The sequence below is a fragment of the Manis pentadactyla genome, chromosome 6, assembly GCF_030020395.1.
Source record: "Manis pentadactyla isolate mManPen7 chromosome 6, mManPen7.hap1, whole genome shotgun sequence".
Taxonomy (NCBI): domain Eukaryota; kingdom Metazoa; phylum Chordata; class Mammalia; order Pholidota; family Manidae; genus Manis; species Manis pentadactyla.
In genome coordinates this window covers 116,513,197-116,526,938 of record NC_080024.1, presented here as the reverse complement: position 1 = coordinate 116,526,938, position 13,742 = coordinate 116,513,197, and the positions used below count along the sequence as shown (strand labels likewise).

At 35.4% G+C, this 13,742-nt stretch overlaps 1 protein-coding gene across 1 annotated transcript in view; it reads right to left on the bottom strand.

The window, feature by feature from the left end:
* Window positions 1-13,742, bottom strand: part of MYOM1 (myomesin 1) — a 127,753-nt gene that overhangs the window by 96,982 nt on the left and 17,029 nt on the right. The gene's annotated exons all lie outside the window — the stretch shown is intronic.

Genomic DNA, 13,742 nt, shown 5'->3' with positions numbered 1-13,742 from the left:
AACAAAACCCCTAATATTAGGCAATGACCAAAAAAATGCACTTAAAATATGCAAAATGCTTACAAAAGGAAGTTTTAACTTGGGGAAAGTTTCATAGACTCGTAGTTCTCTAATGTTATAATCATCTTTCATCTCTAGAACTAAAGCGGAGTGAGAAAGCCCTCAAATAATGCACTCGATGCAGACTCAAGAGGAAAATGGGTTTATAGTAATGTCATAGCTCTATGCCCCTTAACGTTTCACAGGAAAACAGCAGTGCTCTTGTAATAGTTCCAAATACCTTTTTCTGTTAAGTTGATGTTTGATGTTTAGGCAGGCTGTATAGATGGTTTGGATACATACTGCATCCAAATCCTTTTACGGGATTGGTAAAATGCAAAATTTTCTGTAGAGGGAGCTCAGGTGCTTCTGATGCAGGGCCCCTAGGTTTGGCTTGGAGGCCTTTATGGAGTGTAGACAGACTCCTCTGTTTGAAGGAACACCGAGCTCATCAAACACCAGATAATATGTTGATAGGAACACACAGTGTCTCTGGAGTGACTCGAGACAACCACAGGGGTGTGATAAAGAACGCTTTGGTCAGTTCTGTTGCACAAAAGAATCCACCCGTGCTCACTGATGCAAAGGTGCACAGGGAGGTAGGTAGTTTGTCTTCTAATAAACCAAACAATGTATTTAGTGGCACAGAAAACATGGCAGCAGAGATTGCACCTAGAGAAAAAGGATTAATGAAACAAAAAGTACAATCTTAAGTCTATATAGTTCTTGATGAAATAAAATGTATTTTCACTCAAACATACATAACTTGTCATACATTTCAGAAGTTCATGGACTCTCTGAAGCCAATCCATGGACTCAGGTTAAATGCCCCTGGCCTAAAGGTGTTCCCAATAGGTAAGCTGAATGAAAACTCTTTACTAGCCTTGTAACTTTTCTGTAGATTTGAAATGATTCTAAAATAAGAAGTCAATATTAAAAAGGCCCCTGGTCTAGAGAAAATCGGAAAAGAAAGTGAAGCACATGAGTGGTGTGGCATGGGAAAAGCAAGCTGCCCAGTTGAAACAGAAAAACCTGCCAAATCACTCAAACTTTGATCATTTCCCAATTTTTAAAAAGCACTCAGTAAAGCAAGATCACCTAAATCAAAAGCAGTGGGCAGGCCAAACATACGCATAGTACAAAATGGATACACAGTTATGCAAGTAAACTTATTCTCTGCTAAATAAGAAGCACAGAACTGTGGGGTCTCTAGGAAGCACAGGGACAGTGGCTCTGGGCCTGGGGGTATAGGATGAGCTACTGCCTTTAATCCCTGGACTGGGGTGGTGGCATAGAAATGGCAAATCTCTTCTTCCCTCAGGGTGAATAGCTCTTATTCATGATCAGCATTAAAATTAAAGTTTAGAACCTTGAATTCAAGGTTGTGGATTGGTCACCAGTTGGGAGGCTTAGTGAAATTTGTTCCTGGCTGGCTGTTCCAGGCACAAGAAAATGACTACACTCTATACCCCCAGCAGGTTACAAAGTACAGGCTGTGCTTTCACAGGTCTAAGTTTAAAGTGCTATTTTCTTGCACCCCTTTAATTCCATTCAAAATAAAATTAAGGAGTTTAAGAATTTCTGTTTTTTCTACTTATAGAACATTTGTATTTTCTAATTTTTCTCCTGTTTTCTGTTTTTGCTCCTTTCTTTTTACTTTCATTCATTTCAGTAATATTCTCAAGAGCTCATATTTTCAGTGTATTTATATCAAAACAGCTATGATTTGTCATTCTTGTTGTATTGTTGCTCCTTTTTTCTATCATTTTCCTCTCAAGTTAAATCTTTAAAATGAAGTATTTATTACACAGAATGTGTCATAATGTTATTACTGCATTCTCACAGGTAAATTAATAGTTGAACTTCATGGCTAAGATTCATGGCACTGTCATCATTTTCTATTTTCTATTTCATTTGGGACAAAAGACTTCATAAAAAGAATTATGATGTTATGTATCATATAGTATTATTTAGAAAATCCAAAATATTTAGAAAAAAACAAGTCTTTGTTATGCTCTCTAAAGTTTCTTCAAGCTTTTGAATCCTAATAAAAAAGAGTATGTGAAAGATTAGATGTTCAAATACTATAACAGACTACTGAGTAATGCTAAATCATTTATTGAAGCTGACAAACAAAACTAAATCAGAAACCCAAACTTTGAAGGGACTGACTAGGTAATCATCAGTGTAACTAATTATTTGAAGAAAACCCATCAATAGTTTGTTTTGTTATGCCCGTGAACATTGACCTCTAAAATCTTACTCTAACAATTTTAAAGTTGAATAATATTTTTAGAGGATTTAAATAGAATATGTAAAACTTAAATGTCTTTGAACTTAAATCAAAGGGCTAAGGAAGGTCTTGCTAACCTCTTGGGCTGTTAGTTATATCTAAATTTTGAAAATAATCCTCTGTCTTTTAAATCAGTTTCTGAGAAGACACTAAACAATAGTATGGATCTGTGTGAGTCTTTGAACTATTAAAATTAACATTTAATGTTTCTTATGTACACAGTTTAAATCTTGAAACTTTCTGAATTTCAATTTATCAAGACAATGAAATTAAGTAATAATTAAGGATTGATTTGTGTGTGCACATGTGTACCCATGCATCTGTAACCATGTCCAGGTACATCTTTTTGTACTCTGCTACTAATTGTGGTATATCCTCCATTAACATGCCTAAAAGTAGCAGAATTTAAAGAAATATCATAGTATGTGTGACATCATCACATCTATGATCAGTAGCACCACGGAGAAGGGATGTAGCCAAGGGACACAAAACTGTCTGTGGCAACATTCCAGGAACTCTAAAACAGGCTTACACTTCCATCCAATTCCAGTACAGATGGTCCCTGATTTACAATAGTTTGACTTAAAATTTCTCAACTTTATGATGGTGTGAAAGCAATACACAGGCAGTAGAAACTGTACTTTGAATTTTGAATTTTGATGTTTTCCCAGGCTAGTGATATGCAGTGTGATATTCTCTGGTGCTGCTGGGAAGCTGCAGCTAGCTGCAGCTCCTCATCCGCCACACAATCTTAAGGGTGAACAACCAGTATGCTTACAACGTTCTGTACCCATACGACCGACCATCCTATTTTTCACTTTTGGTACAGTATTCAATAAGTTACATGAGATAGACAACATTTTATTATAAAAAGACTTTGTGTTAGATGATTTTTCCCAACAATAGGTTAATGTAAGTTTTCTGAGCATGGTTAAGGTAGGCTAGGCTAAACTGTGATATGCAGTAAGTTAGGTGTACTAAATGAATTTCTACTTACAATATTTTCAATTTACGATGGGTTTATAGGGAGGTAACAACACAATAAGTCAAGGAAGATCTGTACTCAACAACAACAAAAAGATAACCTTCTGCTTTTACAACTTCATATTTATCTGTGACAGGAAAAGCAAGACAAAAACCACTTACAGAATTCTAGAGTGGGGAGATATCTCAGGGATATTTGTGCCAGGCTCCTCATGTTATAGATGTAGAAGACCTGGAGTGTCTTTGTGACTCGCAAATGTTCACGCAGCAAGTTGACAGCTGAACTAGGAGTAGCAACCATCTAATTAGTTCTTTTCTTTATGCCAGTGTTTTTTTAGCTTTTGTGACTAAGTACTCTCCACCCAAAGACTGTGGGGATACGCCACCTACATATATTTATTTATTTGTAAGTTCTATGCATATACTACTGTATAAATATTCTTCTTTATGAACCATTCAATCAATAGAAAAAATTTAAACTCTAAATTCAGTTTTTTAAAAATAGAATACAATACTATTTCTTCCTACATTTCTATGGTTTGTCTTCATGGACTCCCCACTTTGGAAAACATAACACCACATCATACTGCCCTTAACAGCTCTGATGTTCATTTGCAATTCTTGAATTTGCACATAAATTGAGGTTATGACATCATCTAGTTCAATAATAATCCAGGTTATGATATCACAGTCCTGCCGAAAATAAAGCATTAAAAATTCCTTAAACTTTACATAAAGTGAAATGCTAGGGGAAGAAATAGAGCTATGTTGAAGCAAAGTTTCTATGTTTTACTGGTATTAAGTTAGTATAAATATAAATAGTTTGTAATAAGTTAATATGTGTATTATAATTCCTAAACCAATCCCTAGCAAAATAATTAAAATACAGTCAAGAAACACAGAAATAAAACACTTCACTAAAAATATCTATTTAACACAAAGCAGAACAGTAAAGGAGGAACAAATGAACAAAACATATGAGATATACAGAAAAATAACAAAAGTGGTAAACAAATCCAATGATATCAGTAATATTATTAAATGTGAATAGATTAAAAACTCCAGTAAGGAGCAGAGATTGTCAGAATGGATTTTTTAAAATCTAATTATATGCTGCCACAAGAGCCACAGTCTAAATTCAAAGACACATATGTGTTAAAGTAAAAGGATGAAAAAAATACACCATGTAAATGATAACACTAAGGAGCTGGAGTGACTATATTACTATCAAACAAAACACACTTTAAACCAAGAAATATTATTAGAGACAGAGAGGGACATTTCATAATGATAAAAGGATCAAATCCTCAGAAATACATAACAATTATACATTTATATGCATCTAACAACAGCCTCAGAATACATGAAGCAAAGAATGACAGAATTGAAAGAAAAAATAGAGAACAAAATACTCAGAGACCTCAATATTCTACTCTCAATAATTAATAGAACAACTAGACAAAAGTCAGCAAGGGTATAGGAGACTTAGATAACACTGTCAAATCAACTTGGCCTAACTGGCCTTTCCAGAAAACTTCACCCAGTGACAACAAAGTACAAATTCTTTTCAGCATTCTCCAGGAGAGTTCATATGCTAGCTCACAAAATCATCTCAATCAATTTAAATGGATTTATATCATACCAAATAAACTCTCTAATAACAGAATTAAATAAGAATCTACAACAGAAAGAAATTTAGAAAATCCTCCAATAACAGGAAATTAACAACATACTTTCAAATAACCCATTGGTCAAAAAGAAATCACAAGGGAAATCAGAAGGTATTTTGAACTACATGGAAACAAAACCACGATATATCAAAGTTTATGGGTTATAGCTAAAGCACTGGATATAGGAAAGTTTATAGTTTTATGTGTCTAAATTAGAAAAGAACAAAGGTCTCAAATTAATAACTTAAGTTTCTACTGTAAGAAATTAGAAAAAAGTAACCATGAAACAAGCAGAAAGGAGAAATAATAAAGATTAGAGAAGTCAATGAAATAGAACAACTATAGATAAAACCAGTGAAACAAAAGTTAGTTCATGAAAATATTGAGAAAATTGACAAACTTTCAATAGATTAAACATGAAAAAAGAATGAAGATACAAATCATCAAAATCAAGAATGAAAGAGGCTACATCACTATCAACCCTACAGACGCTCACAAGGAAATATGACAGGTGTACTTACGCCAAAAAATGAGAAACCTTGAATGAAATGGAAAAATTCCTATAAAGATTCAAATTACCAAAGCTAATTCAAGAAGAAATAAAATATCTGAACAGACTGATAACAAACAAATTGAATCAGTAATTGAAAATCTTTGCACAATGAAAATTCCATGACCAAATGGCTTCACTGGTGAATTCCTTCAAATATTTAAAGAACAAACAATACCAAAATAATTTTCATATATTTTCAAAAACAGAGAAGGGAACATTTCCCAACTTATTCTATAAGGCCAGTATTATCAAAGCCAAAGACATTATAATAATAAAAGAAAACAACAGCCCAATACCCCTCATGAACATGGATGTGAAAATCCTTCACAAAATATTAGCTGAATCTAGCAACATATAAAACCAAGTGGAATTTATCCCAGAAATGTAAAGTTGATTTAACATTTAAAAATAAATAAATGAGTGCAATGTTCCATATTAATAAAATAAATAATAAAAATCACATACTCATCACAATAGATGCAGAAAAAGTTTTTGACAAAATTCAGCATATGTAGAAAATCCTAATAGACACACACAAACACACACACATGCACACACACATACTAATAAGTTCAGTAAGGTCACAGGATATAAAATCAAAACACAAAAATGAATTATATTTCTATATACTAACAATAAACAATGTAAAATAAAATTAGGACAACTCCATTCACAATAGTACCAAAAAGAGTAAAATACTTAGGAATAATGTAACAAAGATGTATAACACGTGTACATTGAAAATTACAAAGCATTATTATGCTCTAACATTATTACGATCTACTGAAAAAATCCCTAAATTAGTAAATATTCCATGTGCATGGGCTGAAAGACCTAGCATTATTAAGATGGCACAAAATTCATCTACAGTTTCATTATGGTTCTTATCAAAACCCCACTAGACTTTTTTCTATGTAGAAATTGACAAGGTAATCTTAAAATTTATATGGAAATATGAAGGAACTATATAGGCAAAATGTTTTTGTAAAGAGGAATTAAGTTTGAGGACGTACAGTCTCCAATTTCAAAACTTTTTATAAAGCAACAGTAATTAAGACAGTATGTTACTGGCATAAGGACAAGCATACAGATCAATGGAACAGAATTGAGAGTCCATAAATAAACCCTTTATTTATGGTGAATTGAACTTTGACAAAGGTGCTAAGGAATTTAAGAGGTAAAGGATAGTCTTTTCAACAAATGGTGCTGGGAAAATTGTATGTCCACATGGGAAAGGATGAATTTAGAACTTTAGTCAATATCAGAAAAAATTAATTAAAAATAGATCAGATTTCTAAATGTAAAAGCTAAAATTATGAAACTCTTAGGAGATAAGAGAAACTCTTCATGTTGTTGAGCCACAGAGTTCCGAGATACAACATCAAAAGCATGATTCAAAAAGAAAAAATTGAATTGAATGTCATCAAAATTTAGAAGTTCTGGTTTTGAAAAGACACTGTTAAGAGAATGAAAAAACAAGGTATAGATGAGAGAAAATATTTGCAAACATCTATCAATAAAGGATTTGTATATAAAATACTTAAATAACTGATAACAGTAATAAGCAGAGAAAAATCCAATTTAAAAACGGACAAAAGATTTGAATAGGCATTTCACCAAAAAAGAAATGCAAATTGCCAGTAAGCAATTACTGGTTAACATCATTAGTCATTAAAAAGTGCAAATTAAAACCACAATGAGACCCCACTACACACCCATAAGAATGGTTACAGAAATAAATAAGAAGATAAAATAAAAAAGAAAATAACCAATGTGGGCAAGCTTGAATCCTCATACATTGCTTTAGAAATGTAAAATGGTACAGTCACTTTGGAAAACAACTGAGTAGTTTCTTAAGAAGTTAAACATAACTTACTGTATGACCCAGCTCATGTTTTAGAAAGAACAGGAGAAAGTTGACTTCAAACATTATTGAACTATAGCCTTCCAGAATGTGTTATATGTTGGAGTGCCACTGAAATTTTCACAAGTTTATTTTTTTAACTTTCTGTAACAATTTCACGTGTTCACCAGAAAACTTATTCAGCATCCACTGTGAACAAAATACTGTGCTTGAAACTGAGATAGGGATAGGAAGATAAATACTGCTTTCTGAGAGCTTTACAGTCTTGTAGGGGAGTAAATGCTACCAAGCCTCATTCACTGTATTATGTCAATCAAAGACGAAAAGATGGAAGGGCAGATGGAAGGCAGAAAGATAAGCAGAAAGACTAGTGCAAACAGAAGTTGAATTCACAGGCTTGGAGCCGATTTCTGTCTAGGGTTGTTAGGGAATTCTTTGTGGAAGGGCTGGACATTAAAAGATGGGTAGGTCATCCCAGGATGACAGAGTGGTTATGAACAAAGGCTTAGAAATAAAAGCTCAGTTTTCACTGCTCATTTATGTGTTGTCATTAGACTTCACTAAGTGGCCACAGAAGAGCTGACCAATTTTCCTTTAAAACTGGGTCTTCATATCTATTTACAATATAGTACTTTTTGCATATAGACAGAATGCTTAGCTGTTTACCAGAGGGAGGGCGATGCAGTTGTTTTAGTGAACTATGGGTCAGCTTCTAGAAAACTGTCCTTGGCTGTCTTTGCTTACTTAGTCAGCCACTCCTCATCAGGGCTCTGTATCAGAAATCACATCTCTTTCATCTTCAGAACCCCTGGGAGGGACAGGAACAAGAACTTGGAGTTTGCAGTCTCTTTCCTCATTTCTACTTTTCAAACACATTCTCCCCTCTTGCAAAACCTGAAAGACAATACTTTCTCTGGGCTTCTGTGAAAGGGTTTCAATCTAGTTTTGATCCAGAGAAGCTTTGGTCTATGTTCCTCCTTTGATATGGGTATCATGTCAGCCTCAACACTTACTGACTTTGTAATTCTTGTTTTCCAGTCTGAACACTTATGGAGGAAAACATCATAAGATGTTAACTTCATAAGAAGCTACTTATTTCAGAAAAACATCAAAATTAGTGGGTAAGTAGGAGCCTTTGAGCCCTTTTTTTTTTTTTGCTAATGTATTTTGCAGAAAAAGCTTCTTGTAATATACAAGCATGAATTTACTTTGACCAACATCACCCTTGAAATTTACTGACATGTAGTGCCATAATAAATAAAGAGCCCCTGATGTTTCTTTTCTTTTTTTGCACTATTTACCTGATACTTGTCTTTTTTTTCTCTCTTGGCCACAGAAATATCTCATTTATCAGTTTAAAAAAAATTTTTAGTTACTTAAATAGGAATGTAACCACAATTTATCTTCTATTTATTGCTTCACTTTCTCCATTATTTAAATTTCCACTGACAAGTAGTATTTATTCTCCTTTTCAGTAACTTTCCACAGATAATGTATGGCCGTGGTCCAAAAACAAATACTATGGGGGTCTGAATTGCTTCTCAACATGAATGTAGAACAGCCATGTATTCTAGAAAAGGTGGGTAGATAAATCACAGAGATTCAGATCTCTTGTGGTTATCTACATACACTGATTATATTCTACCCTTTCTGAATATTTTAAAATTAACATTACTAGATTATGGCCTTTTTTTTAAGTAGAAGCAAAGAGTTTACTCCATATTTCCTAGATATTATATTATGCAGGACACCTGATGATGGTATCAGGAGATTCCTCATAGAATCTAAGGCTGTGGTCCAAGGTTTGTAAAAGTTTTAATTAACTTATTGACAAGGCAGCGCAGAAACCGACATCCCACCCCACTTTGAGGATGGTTGCTGCGGTTGACTGGAAGCAGCATGAAAGTTATCTTCCTCATTTGAGGTGTTCCTGTTTTCTCTTGTTTCATCTAGAGAGGCTGCTGTGGAAAAGGTCAAGCCTGTTGCAACGGCTACCTTGGGCTTCCAGAGTTCAGAGATGTCTTCAGCGAAGCTAAGTTACACCTTGCTGCCTGGCCAGCAGGGGCAGAGGCAGCATTTCACCTCTGAGCCCAGGGAGGTACAGCTTTGCCCCTCCTCCATCTTTTGCTGACTCATTATTCCTACTCTGTTAAAGGACATGCCTTCATTCTCACCTGCCGATGGGAGATTAATGCCATCCTGGGGGTACCTTGTATCACCTAAACTGAATTTAACCTGCAAAAGAGCCTGGCAAATAACATTTACAATGTAAAGGACAGGAAGCAGGAATGGATCCCTTTTTTCTGGGGCATCAGTGTATGTATCTGTGAAAGGAGGGGCTTGAATTAGATGAGCTTTTGGTCTCTTCCTGCCTTAGCATCCCACAGTCCTATGTATATACAAGCTGCTGATTACATGAAACTGGTATAATCAGAGATGATGTTTCTCTCTCTGCAAAACAAGTCACACATTTATAGTAGTGAGAGCGGAGGCAGGAGATTGATCCATGATGACAGCTACGTTCTCTGGACTCAGGGTTTGTCTTTAGGATTCAGAATATAACATTGCCTTTTTAAAAGAAGTAACTGGCATTAAATCTGTCCATTTCTGAAAAAAAAAACAAAAACTAGTAACTGGCTTTTCTGCTTTTGTTAGAGTTTCCTGTACCTTCTCTTATCACATAGGAAGTAAAGTAACTTAACGTTTTCTTGGTACTTAAATTCTGAAAGACAGATCCCAGAATGTTGTATTGGTTTTTGCTACCCAGAAACTATGGTGCTTTTTCCTTATATATAACAGGCAAGCTTGGAGAAGAGGCTATTAGATGATTTCTAGAGGGGGAAAGATAAGAATATATCATGATATATCAGCAGCTTTACAAGCAAACTTCATTTCCATAATGGTCTATTGGTACAATAATTTTTTGTAATTTAGATTCAGCCACTTGAATCTGTAGATGGACTCAAATCCCCATACAACTATGGTTATTGTAGGTGTTTTCTTACCAAATACCATAAAAAGCACTAACAATAGAACAAGGTAGTTGTTTAGAATTTGGGGGAATGGAGAATAAACAAATGGCTTTACCATCATCGAACTGTCTAGAGTCTCTGAAGATTCACTGTGTATAGAAAATCTACATGGATCTTTTTGCAGTCTCAAAATTATGTGGCCAAGGGAGCTGCAGCTCTGTGGAAAAATCTGGTGGAATTAAGAATTCAGCAATAATTAATAGATAAAAAATTGTGGCTCATCACATCCTTTCTTACTGCACATCTGTTCTTGCCTGGGCTACAGCACTAGCCTCCTAACTGGATGACCTGCTTCTGCTTATGTACCACACTCTATTGCCTACATAGCAGCCATAGTAATTGTGTTACAGCTTGAGTCAGATCATGTCATTCTCCTGCTCAAAACTTTGCCACAGTTCCTTCCCTGTAGCTCAGAATAAAAAGTCCTTTCAATGGCCACAAGGCCCTACTTGATCAGCCCTGCCCCATCCACTACCTTTCTGATATCTTCCCCACCTACTTTTCCCCCCACTCTTCCATTCCCTTACTAGCCTCAATGCTGTTTCTTGCTGAAGGGCCTTGAAGTGGCTTTTCCTGACACCTGGTGTACCTGTCCTCCAGATTACTTCATAGCTAACTTCCTCAGCTACCTCATGTCATTGCTCAGATGTCACTTTCTCAATGAGGCCTGACTGACCTATTTAAAATTCCAACCTGCACCTCTGCCCCACTACCTGATCCCTCTTACCTACTCATTTTTATAGCTTCCATAACATTTATTACCCTCTAGCATAATATAAAACTCAATGTCTTTTTTGTTATATTTATTGTGTGAGGACCATTTCTCCATGCTAGCACACATACTCCGTGAGGGCACGGATCTTTGTCAGTTTTGTTCAGCAATCTATCCCAAGCAGCTAGAGCAGTGCTTACCACCCAGCAGGTGTTCAGTAAATATTTACTGAATGAATGAACAATACCTAAACCTCACTGAGTGTTCCTTGTGTGTTACCTATTTCACTATACACCTTACATGATTATCTCCTTTAGACCTCCCAAGATGAGGAACAATCATTTTCCTCATTTTACTCAGAGGAGAGGAGAAACTCAGAAGTTAGCTTATCTGAAGTCACAAGCCTAATTGGAAGTAAGCATGGGCCTGTTTGACCCCAAAAGCCATCTATTTCTCATTGTTGTAACATCTGGAAATGGATATGTAGAAAATGGACACTAATCTAAAACTGACAGCAGAGGTGAAGACACAAAAATGTCTACAGGGTAGGAGATTTCTTTGGTATCATCTTTTGAAACCACACTGGGCAAATGGAACAAGTTCTCAGATTCCCCTCAGTCCCTGCTCTAATCAGACCCACCAATACAAGATGGGGTTTCTGTGTTTCATAGTCTGTCTTTAGCATTGGTATCCACTGTCTGCACTAGGACTGGTTTGAGTATGTTCTTTGCAAAGCCTATTTGCAAAAGAAGCTATTATCTGGGTAACAATTGAGAGGAGTTGACCAATAGGATATGAGTGTAGTTGAGGGGCACCGTTTACAGTTAGGTAGGGTGCCGAGGGCAATTCCCTCATGTCTCAGTTTTCTCATTCCCCAAACCCCCTTCTGAGTCTCCTCTGTATCTGTTTCTAAGTGACGCATTAGAATCTATAAGGTTCCAGGTTTGGCATTCATGAATGCCCCTAGGATGGATTTTTTCCCTTAGAATTTGTGCCCTTCCCTCTATGGTTCTCTGCTTTTAATCTTGGCTATTTGAGTGCTCAATAGCTTCTCTAGGAGAATGACAAAAAAAAGGAAGAATAAAGCAAAATTATATATTGATGCTTCAGGAAATATCTGGTGGCCATGTGGTCAAGGGGAGTTGGTACCCATGCAAAGGGAGGGGGACTTTCGGTAGGATGGGGGTTCAAATCGCTATTCCACCACTTAATGTAAGTAAGAAAAGTCATTTAATTTATTTGGTCTCCAGTTTCCTCAATTTAACATGGATAATATTTTCTACTTCTCAGGGTTATTGTAAAGATACAGTGGTATAGAGGATGCTATGCTGAATTGCATCATATGGGCTGAATTTTAATCTGTTTAGAATCAGACAATTAAATGTCTTCCATTACCATTGAGGGTTGAGACAACTCTAAATCCACCCAGCATCCAAGAATTGTGCTGCATTGTTCCCTGGTTTTTGGAGGTTATTCATTCCTACTTATCAAGTAAAATAAAGTATTTATTTTATTATTCCTATCTTAATGCATGATCCAGCTTACTCAAAAAAAAAAAAGGAAGGTACCCTGATTTCTATATTACCGCATTCACCATAAACATCTACCTTATTTCAGCCTAACTTCTTATAATATTGGCATTAAAAAGGGGTCCTCAGATCACACTCTGCGCTGTCTGATACTTTTACGTAGGTTTCCAGTGTAGTGGCTCTGATCTCTCAAATTTTCCTGAGAATCTGATGAAAGCTTTGGTCCTTAAAAAAAAAAAGTTCTCATCTGCACCTAATTTTGCCCATATTATCAGATCATGCAAGACTCTGCTGAAACCTATTCATGGACAGTGGTCCTGAGTACCATTTGTCCTTTAATCCCTGATAGTATCTGTGGGTTGCTAGCATAAAACAATAATATTGTGTCATTTGTTTTACTGAATTACTTTTTTTAATTTACATTTTTATTTTCTCACTGTGACTAAGAATAAAGGCACTAAAGTAAGCCTTCCAGAATTTATTTTATAACCCTTGGCTCAGAATGCAGTTGGTAACCAATCTGCCCTATAATAACACTGACACTGAACGAGCCATTGTTCTTAAGACTTACTGAGGTCAGCCAAGCCCTGAGCACATATAAATCTCCATAGTTTCCACTTTACTACTGGACATCTAACTACAAAGCAGACGCTAAAAATAGATCAAACCTAGTTTTTACATACACTCCAGAGAATTACATTTCCAACCACAGGGGTTTTAACAACAATATTATCACAATCTGAAAAGAGATATTTCATTTAACAGGGAAAAGCTGATCTATCTTGAAAAAGTGAAAATATAACGTTAAGGAATTATGAAGATTCTGAAATGTTCAAAGAGCATTATGTGCACCTGTTAGCTCTGGGTCTAAAAAAAGAAATCTAAAATATACCCAGGATTAGGTTGGCTTTATTTTACACTGCATTACACAGAGGAAAAAATACTGGCATTTTCTTCCCTCTCTTGTTCTAGGTCAACACTTCTAAGTAAACAAGTTTCTACCAAGAACTTTGAGTTGTTTGAACATAGCAAGCCACTAATAAGTACCTACCAAGATAAATACATG